General features: G+C 27.0%; 1 long non-coding RNA gene across 1 annotated transcript; it reads left to right on the top strand.

Annotated features, from left to right (window-relative positions):
• The first annotated feature begins 7,333 nt into the window (after positions 1 to 7,333).
• Positions 7,334 to 7,907, top strand: LOC126549228 (uncharacterized). The gene is made up of 3 exons (XR_007603373.1): positions 7,334 to 7,443; positions 7,514 to 7,697; positions 7,755 to 7,907. It is a non-coding gene; the product is annotated as an uncharacterized LOC126549228 (long non-coding RNA).
• Positions 7,908 to 13,992: the final 6,085 nt, after the last annotated feature.

The following is a 13,992-nucleotide window of genomic DNA, read 5'->3' as shown; positions in this document are numbered from 1 at the left end:
CCACTGTGATGAATGTTATATAAATTTGAATTAAATAATAATGTATATCATTGTATACGAAAAAACGATTCAGCAGCCTGTATCAGTTAGTATATTTTATTTTGTATTTTTTGTCGTTATTTATGTTGCTATTAAATTAACTTATTTTAGTATTTATAATAAAATAGATTGAATTAGTTTTGCCAAAAATATTACATTTGAAAATTTTATTCTTTGTATACAATAAAATATTATGCGTACAAGTTTTAAGTCTCTGTGAATAATATTTTTAATTTATAATAAAATAATGAATATCGTTATTCATAATTAAAATATATAAATTTTTCTAAATTTTAACCTCAAAATTTTATAAATTTTAACATGTAATGCTTATACTGAACTGTATACTTATTACATGAAATTTATCAGTTTTTATTTGTATTTTATAGTACATAAATTAATCATTTTGGAGATTTTTTTGCGCTCTAATGATGTGATGTTTTTATTTTTACATATTTATTTATTTTTATATTAATATAATATAGTATCCCGTTAACTATTATTACTTAACTGAAACGAGATAAAAATAATGTAGAGAAATATTAAATTAATTATATTTTTAAAAAAATAGCAATATTACAATATGGAAAAACTATGTATTTAAAAATATAAAAAATGCTATAGTATTAAAAGCTTTTAATCATAAGTTATTAAAATTAATATCGAATATTATTTTACTTCCTGGAATATTAATGTAGTATTTTTATGAACAAAAAAGTAACAATAACCGAGTTTTCTGACTAATAACACTCGTTCACATCGATTGACGATTTAACGCTAATCCTCAAATATACTTTAATATAATGTGTTTTGCCTATTTGTTTAATCAAATGCTGTTGCTCATTTAGTCTTTCTATTTACAGTATGGTGACGTCAAATATAATATATTTTGGTAATGTGATTTTTGCCACCAAAATATTGTCGTTGAAAAGGCAATTTATATTGTATGAATATTATACTTCCTGGGGAAATTCGTTCATAAAATAAGACTATAAAAGTTACCATTTTTTTCCTATTAATTATTAAATACATTATTTTTTAATTGCTGGTGTATTCAACTCAAATGTTAAGAATAACATATTTGGAATGTAATATGGAAACTAAAATGGTTTGAACATTTTAGAAATTAACATTAATCAATTAACATTCAAATATACATATATATATATATTTTATATTGCAAAAATTGTTTAGTCATAATAAATACTAGATTAAATATAACATAATATACTATACACCTCATTTTATAGTTTTGTAAAATCATTTTTAAGGTATAATAGTTTTATGCATTTCAATAGCTCAGAAATTACTTGTTTGAATTTTAGTTTAGGTACTTCGACAAAAAAAATATCATTAAATTCATAATTTACAGTAAAAAAAACTGTTTCATTCGAAAAAAAAAGAAGTTAATTTCGTTAAAGAACACTTTAAATGGTACAAAAATGTCGAACAATTTTAAAATTTGGTCCTTAAGTTTTCTCAAAAATATTAATAAATTAATTAATGAAGGTGAAATTGGGAGTTAGTATGCTTAGTGAGTTACTCTGATTATTAGATATTCCTACTCTTTGAGGTGTAATTTTTAATTATTCTTATCTAACGTTTGCTCGATTTTATTCAATCTTAATGAAATCCACAGGGTTTTTATTTAATGCCCGACGTCGGTTGGTTATTATTATAATATCTCACTGCTACAGGTGCATACATGTCGACGTCGAACATGCCTGTCAAGACGTTTTAGAACTTAATATAAAGGCCATTTATAAAATGTGTTACACATTATGACATAATTTGTATTATTATATTATAATATACAAATTAGTTTTAATATATTATAATAACACGTCAGTTCGCTTATTTTACATACACTGGATTCCCATGGGTCACTCAATTTTCTTATACAGAAATACATGACGTTCGTTTTTTTTTTTTTTGATTTTTTTCCCTCTTATGCAGTATAGAGTATTTTAATAACAAATATAAACTACCTACCTATCGTGCGGTGGACTAATAAAATTTGTTTATCAATATATGGTGTTTCCCCGCATGGTAAATTATTATGCGACGGCATTGGTTCGACGATAAAACAACATGCATTTCTTTTTCATTATTTTCTTTCCGTGTGCAGGTGGATACAGCGGAGAACAATGTTCAAACACGCAAACCTTAAGTTTTTAAGTTTTTTTTTGTAGCGTGAAATTAAAAAATTGTCACAGAATTAAAACTATTGTATTTTAATACTAAACTAATCGCTATATTATGCAGTTTATCGGCACACGGAATGTCCGTTTATATATCACATTCACATATCACGATAATACATCTGAATTCAGCGCCAAACTGAACAACACGTCACGACTTTATGTTTATGAATACTATTATTATATACAGTACTTACCTAGATATTATATTATATCGGTGTGAAATCAGGAGACATTTGGAAGTGGATTTACTGTATAGAACATGTTATTTTTATTTGTATTGATCGTCACTATATAATAATATATAGCAAAAAAGCTGTTAGAGGTCTGATAGCGTGTCAGCTACGTATATAGAGTAAAGTGTCAGTACTAGTCTGATCGTCCAACAAACCTTTACACTTATTTGTTCTGAATTTATTCGTATATATAACGTGTGTATTACGGTGTTGAGTGGTTGCTTTATAGATCCGGACTTCAGAATATTAGATTTTTTTTTCATACCAATCTAATTTATGAAAAAAATACTATAAAAATGAAAAACTGAGTATTTTATAGAATATAGATAAATGATAAATATGAAATCCTGTTGACTTATATACCTAGTTAAATGCATCTATCAAGTTAATTTTCTTTTCATACTATAGTAGAACTCTTCTTTATATTTTGTACCGTAGGTATTACAACTAAATAACATAGAATATTTTCAATTTTTTATTTTTATTAAAAAAGAAATAACATTAACGTTTATACGATGATAGTATTTTTTTTCATATAGTACATATATAAGTACACTTAAAAATAAATTATATATTTTACTATTTTTTTATCATTATAATTGTTTAGCTGTTTTACTTCTCTGGATGACAGTACTCTTTAAGAACGTTATAGTTTTATACATTTTTCCAGAATTTTTATACATATTATATTATAATAATTGAATTTTGAACAAATAGTTATAACTAGTTATAATGCTTAAAATGATCAAAAAAATGGACCAATATTTAACGAGATTCTATTTTGTATCACTCCACTTTGCTGCTCATTTCTAAGACCCAAAATAATTAAGACTTATGAAATACAATTTGTATGTATAAAATGAGTTGAAATAAGGTAAATAAGGTAAATGGGGTAAATAATAAACTCTCATAACAAAATGATATAATAAAATTACATTTTAGAATTAAAATTATATTTATGTATGGTCTAATTTAATATCATTTACTTGTTTTAATATATTCAACTAATTACATCTGTTTAGTGGCATGATGTGACAATTTATTGGGGACTGAGTACGAAAGTTTTTCTCTTAATAGATACCTATAATATAAAATAAAATAATTTATGATATTCGAAAATAAATATATCTGTCTTTTTGTTTCTTTTATACGTGTCTTTATATAATTTGTTTTGATAGGAGTAGATATGGATTATTTTTATTTGAAAAATAAACAATAAAGCAAGAAAAATATGTTGAATGTTTAATAAATAAATATAATTATTATAATCAACATAAATAACGTAAATTTGATAAACATAATATGATTAACAATGATTGGTTATACTACCGAATGAATGAAAGAGCATCGTTTTACACATTGTATGGGTTTTTATATGTAACTATCTGATGTAAGACAGCATCTTTGAATACAGTCAAATTGTAAATTGTGACATCACTCGACCATGAGATATTATTATTATATTAGTATCTTAAATTAATGGTTAATATAATAAATGGTTTGTTTAATAGAGAAATGTGAATATTATTCTATATATCTTACAATTTCTGAATTAATTCAAAAACTAAAACTAAAATTACATTTTATCTGTCAAAAAAGTTAAAAGACGCGCGTTAAATAACGATAAAAATTGAAAAAATAAATCTTTTTTCAAAAATTTTATACATAAAGTATTTTCAATAATGTTTATAATTTTCAAAATAATGAGTGCTTATTGATAAAGTAGAATTTACTTGTTCTTTTCTTCTTAATTTATGTTATGAACATTTACGTTTTCTATTATCACTTTGACAACTACATACTTTTTAAAGACAACTAAATAAAATATGTATAAAATGTATATATATATATATAAATATATATATATATATATATCTATAAAATAATTAAAGTTTATAATTATTTATTTTAATGGGTATAATATTGGATATTGATCTCGTTTATAAACGAAACTTAAACTTGAAGTAGAGTAAAATAAATAATTAGGTTCTTTTAGTTTTTCCACGTAGTATAAAATATACTATAGAATGTAATTATAGATAGGTAGTTTAAAATTTTTACAAAAGTAAACCGACAACAAATTCCGTTGTTAAATATTATACATGAAAGCTGCATGGGTCATAAATTTGCAGAAAAAAAGTTAGCTATAAGGTAATAAGTTTACAACTGATGTTCAGATACCTAAAAATCGTAAATTGAAAAAAGTTTAGTTTTTTTTTTTCTATATCAGTTTAAAACAGTGCATGTAAATTGTAAAATTTAATACATATTTTATAATTGTTAATAACATTTAAATAATGTATGCAAAATTTGGGTAGAAATAATGGAGGAGAGATGACGAAGAGAAAATCGTTTGGTTATTTAAAACAACGATTTATTTCGATTTTCATTTACAATTCAACCATATCTTTACAATTTACTAGCAACTCGTGTTTGTCACTCTTAAACGTTCTACGATTCATGCATCATTTATGCCCAGGATCATTTCAACGAATACTGCAGCTTGAATTATGTATAATATCAGCTGGGTCATTTATAATATAATGTACTGTTATGGTCACGGTGGTCACTGACAAGTTAGTAAGGGACTTCAGTGAATCATAATTGAATATAATATATGGTTGAATTAATTAATTTATAATTTATTATAAATTATAACTCTTGAGTTCTTAAGTTTGCAAACTGCACAACCATTGATCGTTTGACGCCAAATGTTGTAGATACGTAATAATGACTATACCCACTGAAATGTTTAGGTATTGTACTTTATTATTTACTTTACTTCACATGTTAGTGTACTATGAAATAAACGTTGAAATTAAATTTTGCACGATTTATTTTACTAAAAATATTTTTAGTACCTATATAATAGTGTGTATAGCATTAACTATTTTTTATTCAAAGATGGTCTTATAATGTGTACATTATAAATCATTTTTTAAGTCTAATAAACCAAGCCTAGAGACTTGAAAATAGTTAATGATGGTGTGTTTTAAATTAAAATCATAAATGAAACCTTAATATTTATTTCGTAAGACCAAAACTGAAACTGAAACCCTAGTTGTTTTATGAAGCGAATTGTATAAATTCATTAAAATCTAGTCTTTGGTTCGAGGTCTTAGACACAACTCTATTGAGCTGATATTAAATGTATCAAAGCCATAATTTTGTAATGTTTAATTTGCTTCATTATGTAATTCACTATGTAATTGTCATGCCTATATGATAAATATGATAGGTATATTGCTATTAGACTATTAAATATGATACTATATTTGACACCACTAGGCTAACAAAAATGACTACTTACCTGGTTGTAGATGATTTTAAATAAAATGATGTATCGATAAACATATTTGAGTAAATCTAACTAATCAAAATTATTCATTATTTATTTATATATCACACTTACTTATTTACATTACACTTAAATGTCTAACCAACCTTAAGTATTATTACTAATGTTATATTATTATAACATTATAGCTTTAATATTGTCAAAAACTATATTATTTTATGTTATGATGTAGATATAGATAGCCTTCATAGGCTAAAAATGTCTTATTATATATTAAAAAGATAAACATAATGTTAAATAGTTCAATTTGTATTTGTAGTTTTGAAAATTATATGAATATAAACTACGGTTATCTTTATTGTGTATAGATACACATAACCGTGATATAAAGACATTAACTACAATTATAAGGAAAAAAATTACTTTTATTTAAATTTTTTGGTTGTAAATTAAATGTATATTCGAGGAAATAAATAGATAGGTACTCTTTTTTTTTCATCCACTGTTGATGAAAATAGTTATTTTAGACATCGGTAAAAGTTTTTACTAATTGTTTTCTTTATTAATTATTATATCAAAAAGAAAAACTTATACACTGTATCGAACACTCTTCATTAGAAAAAATTTAAAAAAATATAATATGTATATTAATATATATTATATATTATGCAAATAATATATATAATATATATACCTATATATATTTAACAATATATAGAGGGTTAAATATCTTTATTAATTCACGTTTATATCAAAAGGAAAACTTTTTAAAATTTAAATTATTCAGAACATTATATGTATATATAGTGTATTAAACACGACCCCAATACAAATATAATGGAATAAACTTATCTACGCGCGTACGAATTAAATAGGACCAATATCGTAAAATATATGTGTAGTGCCTATTAATAAGGTAACACGGCCATACCTGCTTTTACACGAACAGAGAAATATGATCGGTGACGAGTGTAACGATATCGATGTCAAAAACGGTCATACTTAACCGATCGAATTACCGTTAATATACAGTAGTAGACCTACGATTATCAGAACTTCCGTTATACGAGCCCTCTATTATTCGAAAGTTATTTCGTTTTAATTCATGTATCCGAACGTTCTTTTATCCGAATGTCAATGGTGCTTAAAATTTGTCCAACAAAAATTAACCATTTTCATTTTGTCAAAAACAAATAATAATACATTATAATAAAGTCTATAATATTTTAATAATGTTCTTGTATTGTTAATATTACTAATGATTAATAACACAATATGAAATATGTAATAATAATTATTTATAATTTTTTATTTATTGTACAAATAATATAGAGTAAAATCTCCATATAACGAAAAATGTCAATATTCCCTGTTCAAATAATGTAATATAATAATTCTACCTCCTTATAACGGAAAACGCTTTATAACCGAAATAATGTTTGGTTCCAACTTCCAAGTGATTCCGTTATAAAGAGATTTTACTGTATATTTTTTAATCTCTATAATATATCCAAACTTTCATCTATCCGAACTCGATGTGTGGTCCCAATCAGTTCGGATAATCGATCTTCTGCTACCGTGTATTGTATACAATAGTGGTTTTGAAAATAATACGATTCGCGGGCTACAGAACGGAAGCGGATGCGATTGAAACGGCAAATGGTGTAATGTACGTCGTGTGTGTGTGTGTATATATAGGTACGTAATAATATGTAATGTAGTAAAGGAATTCCAATTAGGTCGAAGTGAAAATATCGCGAGCCGGTCGCGTGACGGGCTAACGACGGATAATGCGTACACACCGCGGCGGGCCGGAGAAACGTTAACGTCGCCAAACCGAGAACGGAAAAAGTCAGACGGCGATGTGTCGGAATCGGATAAAATTAATAGAAAACTTGAGCGCACGAAAATACGTATATTAAAGTAATAGCGTCTGTATAACGTGTAAGTCATATATATATATATGTATTATAAATATAGGTTTGTCGTCCGTGTATAATGTACGCATTATACGCCGTACGGGCCGGATGAAAGAAAAACGCGTTTATAGTGTGTGATTCGCGGGGTGAGCAGGAGTCGCGAATATTACGCGGCCGTGACGGCGACTTAGACTTTTATCCTTTTCCGAGGGACGAAGACCACAGAAGGAGTTTGGAGACAAATTAGATCTGAAAAGTGTGTCCGTCGACGAGAGGTCGTATAATAAAAAGATATATAACGCGCGGACGACGTGGCGAGAAGCATAATGTGTGATAGACCGCGGCGGCCGGTGCGAACGGAAAGGAAAAACAAACAGAGTGGCGGGCTACGTATAATCTCGTTTACGACATAAATTATATTACGAGAACTGCGGGGAGGAAAAAGTACATTTACAACAATACTATATTATATCATGTGTTTAGTTTTAAATTCTCTTCAAATCCGATCGGTTTGATTTTTAGACCGATTCGTGAAATATTTTTACACGCCTAACGCCTAATACGTCTGTGGTTATAATATTATTGTTGTCATAATAACAATATAACATTATAAATATTGATTTATGTCAAATGGCACATAAATATCATTGCATCACTAATAAATTATAATTATGAAAATTATTGATGTAATAGGTCTACTAATAGTTGAATGTACTCTTAAAATTAATTAATCTTTTAAATTATTAACGTAAAACAGTAAAAAATTCAAACGCTATACAAATAAATTTTACAAAATATTAAAAATAAAAACGATGAGTTTACAATACACATTAAAATATTCAATGGGTCTACGATAACAGGATTTTATTGTTTATTATTGATAAAAAGTTCTTACATTTATGATATAATTTTTTGTACATGTAATTTTACATATTATAAATTGTATAATTTTTTTTTTTAACTTATTTCTACCAATCTGTCTCCTTTTGACATAGATATTCCACTTTTTCCTTAAGTTTTTCATTGATTTATGTGACCTATGATAACAAATACCACTAAGAAAAAAACAGCTTTTTGTTCCTTAAAAGTTAATTAGTTAACAGTAATTATTATTTATAATTAATAGATAAAATGAAAGTCGTTAATGGTATTAATTATACAACTTATAAAGCCATAAAAGTAACAATTATTAATTTTAATATGGAATAATAACTGTATTAAGACTGAATGGAAGATGAGTTTGAGTGTTGCTTTTTACAATAGTGTTGGTAGAACGGCAAGGAATAAAAAAAAATGAATAGTATTTCCGAGAATTTTACCTAGTTTCAAAAATACGTTTTAATACAAATTCCTGGTAATCAAAAACGGAACCGTTAATAACTTATATCAGGAAATATAAATAGAAAATAACTTCTTCGTATTGTGTAGCAGAAAAATTAGGGCAAATAACTCAATGGTTGACACTACAATTAACATAGATAGGGGGGGGATACATATTCAATATGAACCACGAATAAAAGTTATAGAGTATGTAAACATGTAAATCGAAAAAACCAATGCACTCTTCTTAATTATTGTTATTATCATTATCATTTTATAAGTGTTATAAGTATTTCTCAGAATGATATTATTTCAAAATATGAGTATATATTATATTCTAAAAACAAACATATTGTTATAAGATGTTTAAAAATTGTACTACTATTATAAGTATGTACTTGGCCCCGATAATGGCTTCAAAAATAAAAATAATATTTAAATATCATCATTATTGAAAAATAATTTTATAGTCCTAACAACATTTTTAATGTAAGATTTGTGAAACATGACAACACATTTTTGCTTTAAAATATCTGACAACACAAATAGGTACATATTTAAATGAATATATTATATTTTTTTCTTGTCATATTATTCAGTCACAGTGATATTATACACTAGTAAGATTATTTGACTCTGATTATTCTCGTCTAATATGATGTAATATTTTTGAAAATCACATTGTTTCCGCCGCAAGGAATTGTTATTTATTTTTAATGAAGCATAGCCGTCTGAAATAAACTAGCAAGTTCAAAGGCCAGGTTATGTTATCGATTGAAATAAAAAAAAACTTCTTTTAAAATATCAGTTTTTACTATGACTTTCCATTGGTTTCCCAATATTTTCAAACATATAATCAACAAAATGCGTATGTATTACTGGGCGTAAAAAGAAATAGATTGAGTTAATATTTGCGAGAATATTATGTCGAATAGACGATGTAACATTTTTTTACTATCAAATAATAGTAATTCAACAACGGGGTCACAATAAATAAAAAAGGAAAGTTATTTACTTACTATACGTCCCAGTTACGAAAAGTCCCGGAAACATAATATGTTGTATAAAACACTTTACTAGTGTTAATTATTACGATAAAATATAACGCATAATCAATGTAAACCGTAAAAGCATATGATGTTATTAAATATTATTATTATTATACATTTACGGGTCTACAATGTTTACATTTAATATAATATAATATTATATTATTATGGTAATGTACAAATAATAATAAAACGCTCGGCCGACAGTCACAAGTCAAAGGACGGCCGAGCAAGACGTATCGTCCTCAGCTGCTGTTCCTGCTGCTGGCTACACGTGCAGTAAACGGCCGTCTGCTCGTACGAGAACAATTTATTAGCAAAGCGGGTGCGTTCGCCGATACGCGTTTTGACATCCGACGAGCGGCGTTTAATTATACGGAAGACCACCGCCGCCGTCGTAACCGCCCACCCACTGCAGGGTTATTCGGATTGTATAAATATGCATGGTGGGACCGTATTATACACCACATTCGCGGTGTCCGACCAACCACAAATTCCTGCACGGGTAGAATGATTTCGCACGTTTTCACTTTCAAAGCGTGGTAGTACATCTGCAATATACGGTAGATTTAACAAAAAAAAAAAAAAATCGAGTTATGCGTTATTTTATAACTATTACCACCGATGACCACTTGTAAGTTATTATAATATTATAAGTAGTAGCGTAAAAAATGGAGGAAATATGGTACTATCGTTGGCGCTCGACTGATCGACGACGGTCGTGCAGGACCAACAGTGAAAATAGGATGTCCATTAACGCGTTAAAAAGTCGCGGTCGTGTTAATATCACGTTCAATATTCAGAGATTTAGTTTCGTTTTATTATTATGCTTCGAATTCGTGTCGTTTGTATGATTAAACAAATATCAATATTTGACTTTGAATCGATCTGCCGTCAATAGTTTAGTTAGATTAATGACTTTTATTCATTTATTATTTTGTTGACATTGTGTCTGACAGATTTGTCGATCGGAAGTCATATACCTATTAATTTCCGTACTGACTTTAAAAAATTATTTTACATTGTGTGTACTACCACTTTCCATTGGATAAACGTACACGGTATACCAGACATATTTTATTCTAAAGTTTCGTTTTTATGCTATTCCAATTTCGTTAAGTCCGATATATTGATTTTTGCGAGTCACGTAAATATGCATATGGTTTCATGAATTTATTTTGTTCGCACGTTTACAACAATCATTTTAAAATATTTGTTTTAATGAAAATATTCCATTAGATGTCGTGGTAAAAAATAAAGTACAAAAAACTTTTGAATTATTTTTTCAACACAATTCGAATGTATTATAATAACAATAGTATAAGAAATGTTTTTTATTAAAATATTGAATTCGAACCTTTTGATTGTGATTAGAAATAGCCAAAAATACTTATAAATGAATAATGTTATAGATTAATATATTTATAGTGTACCTATACTCTACACGAGATCTTCTCTATAATAAATATTTTTATTTTTCACCCATAAATTACTATAAGTTATTATTATTATTACAATTTACATCTAATAATACAAAATAAAACGTATCACTAAATACAGCTCAAGAAGTGTAGGATTCAACACTAATCCTCCCTTTCTCTGATTTTTGCGTATTCATAAAAAAGTCACATCAGCGAACTAACCAGTGTTAAAACATAATATTTAATCAGAGACTGATCGCGGAAGAGTAAAATAATCGGTAATTCCGGATTACATACAACAATTATTATTTAGGTCCAGTGCGAGCATAGAATTTTTTACAGATATAACTGATTTTCGCGAAATATCATACAACAACATGTTTACAATATTTAGTGAAAACGATCAGATTTGTTTACACTCGTGTTAAAAACTTTCAAATGAAGGAAATAAAAATAACCACATGTTATGTTTCATAATAATTTTATAACTAAAAATTGCGGTTAAAATGTGAAATAAAAATTTTAACTATGTAAAAAAATGCGAAATAAAAGTAGAATCATATAAATAATAGTGTCTCCATTTTTTTATTACCTAGTCGTATAATCGATGTAACAATTATTTATTATTTTATGTAGATCGTATTATACACACGCTTATAAAATAATAACCATATGTCAAATCGTTATCCATTTAAATCTAGTGGCATTGAAAAAACCGGTATTTAAGTATGTTGAATTTACTACAAGTATATTATAGATTGATAAAAACCGATCGTTAGTGCGATTAATTCAAACTTTTATGCTCGTGATTTCGAATCAGTCACGCGAATAAAAGGCGCACGCAACTCGGTAAAAAAATCACATTCACACTCGATTCGACCGTCATCCAACATTGCTATTTTACCTAACACGCGATTCTGATGCTACCAAAATAATAATATCGTACTAATATTATTTTAAATGATTACGAATGACATTGTCTTATAGTAAACAGCAGCCGTCTAAGCAACTCAAAAAAAAAAACATCTGTCTGAAATACAATGCTACAGTATTATTATGCGTAATTATTGTCCTCGCGAGTTCGTTAATCTTTGATGTTAGCTCCAAGCTCTTGCATGGTTTGCGTTTACCGTCTGAGAAAATATCACGGTCTGTGGCGTTTGAGCGGGTGTAATTAAAAGTACGACCGCATTGTGATTTCGTCGGTGTCCCACACTATCGTCTTGCAGGACAATATTATATAATGTCTACCAATTACGACCTGTATTGAGTATATTTATCATACTTCATATGCTCAACAATCATACATACATACGTCATTACAATGAAAGTGCGTTGAATTCCGTTATTTTATAAATTAAATTGATAGTTCATAAATTACTTACAAAAGTTACTTTAAGTATGAAATTTATACTTGTAAATCATCCTTAAACTAGGTAGTTATAGACTATTCTGTATAATTTTAGTTCCATTTTCATTAAAGTATAGAATACATAATTTGAATTAAAAATGTATTATAATATTTAATTTAATTTAAATCGCATTAGTTATTTATTTGTACACGCAATTATAACATTTAGAGTTGCGCAAAACTTTTTTTTCTTACAAACACGGTGAACAAATATAATTAAAAAATTGTTATTAAACGATAATCTTATAAATAATTATAATAACACAATAAAAGTGTATGGAAATTGCTTATTTGGCAGTCGAACGGTAATTTATATTTAATACGAATAGATTGAACCAAAACGAAAAATAAGACATCGCACGGACGACTCAGTGGAACGGTGATCATATTTTGTACAGTTTGGAAAATTAAGAAAGTGATACCAAATAGTGTATAAAATAACTATTTTAAGTACAATTTATATATATATATATATATATATTACCTACACGTTTTAGTTACTTCACAAACTATTATCGCATTATGGTTCTGACGTTTTGTAGCCACTCAAATCTAATATTATACATCATGGATTAGTTTCTAAAAATGAACTTGAGTAAAATATAAATAAAACGGACCCGAGTCACAAGTCTAGATTTTTATTTCGTAAACAAAATAGTCTGTGAAAGTTTAGTTTGCTTAACTTCCAAAATAAATATTGATAACCATAGGCGCAACTAGGGTTAAAATTCTGGGGGGGCTACAGCCCCTTTAACAAAACTATGAATATTAAACATCCCATAGGGCCCATATGGGGCATCCCACTGACCCTCTACATACAATTAAAACACATTTTAGGTTCTGAACCAAGAGAAAAACTTTTGGATTTACAACAATTTGTTTTTTTATGTATAAGACACTAGAACACTACCATGAGTAATGTAAGCCAATCATAAAAATGGTATACTCTACTCAACATTTAATACACCAACTAATAGTATCATACTAATTTTATAAAAACGTATTAATATTATAAAATATAACTAATTTGTATTTTACCTGTAATATGGGAGTAAGAAAAAAGAAAACAAGTCAACTTTATAGTCAATAGGTAACATT

Source organism: Aphis gossypii, chromosome 1 (assembly GCF_020184175.1).
Source record: "Aphis gossypii isolate Hap1 chromosome 1, ASM2018417v2, whole genome shotgun sequence".
Classification (NCBI taxonomy): domain Eukaryota; kingdom Metazoa; phylum Arthropoda; class Insecta; order Hemiptera; family Aphididae; genus Aphis; species Aphis gossypii.
This window is presented reverse-complemented; position numbering and strand designations above follow the sequence as displayed.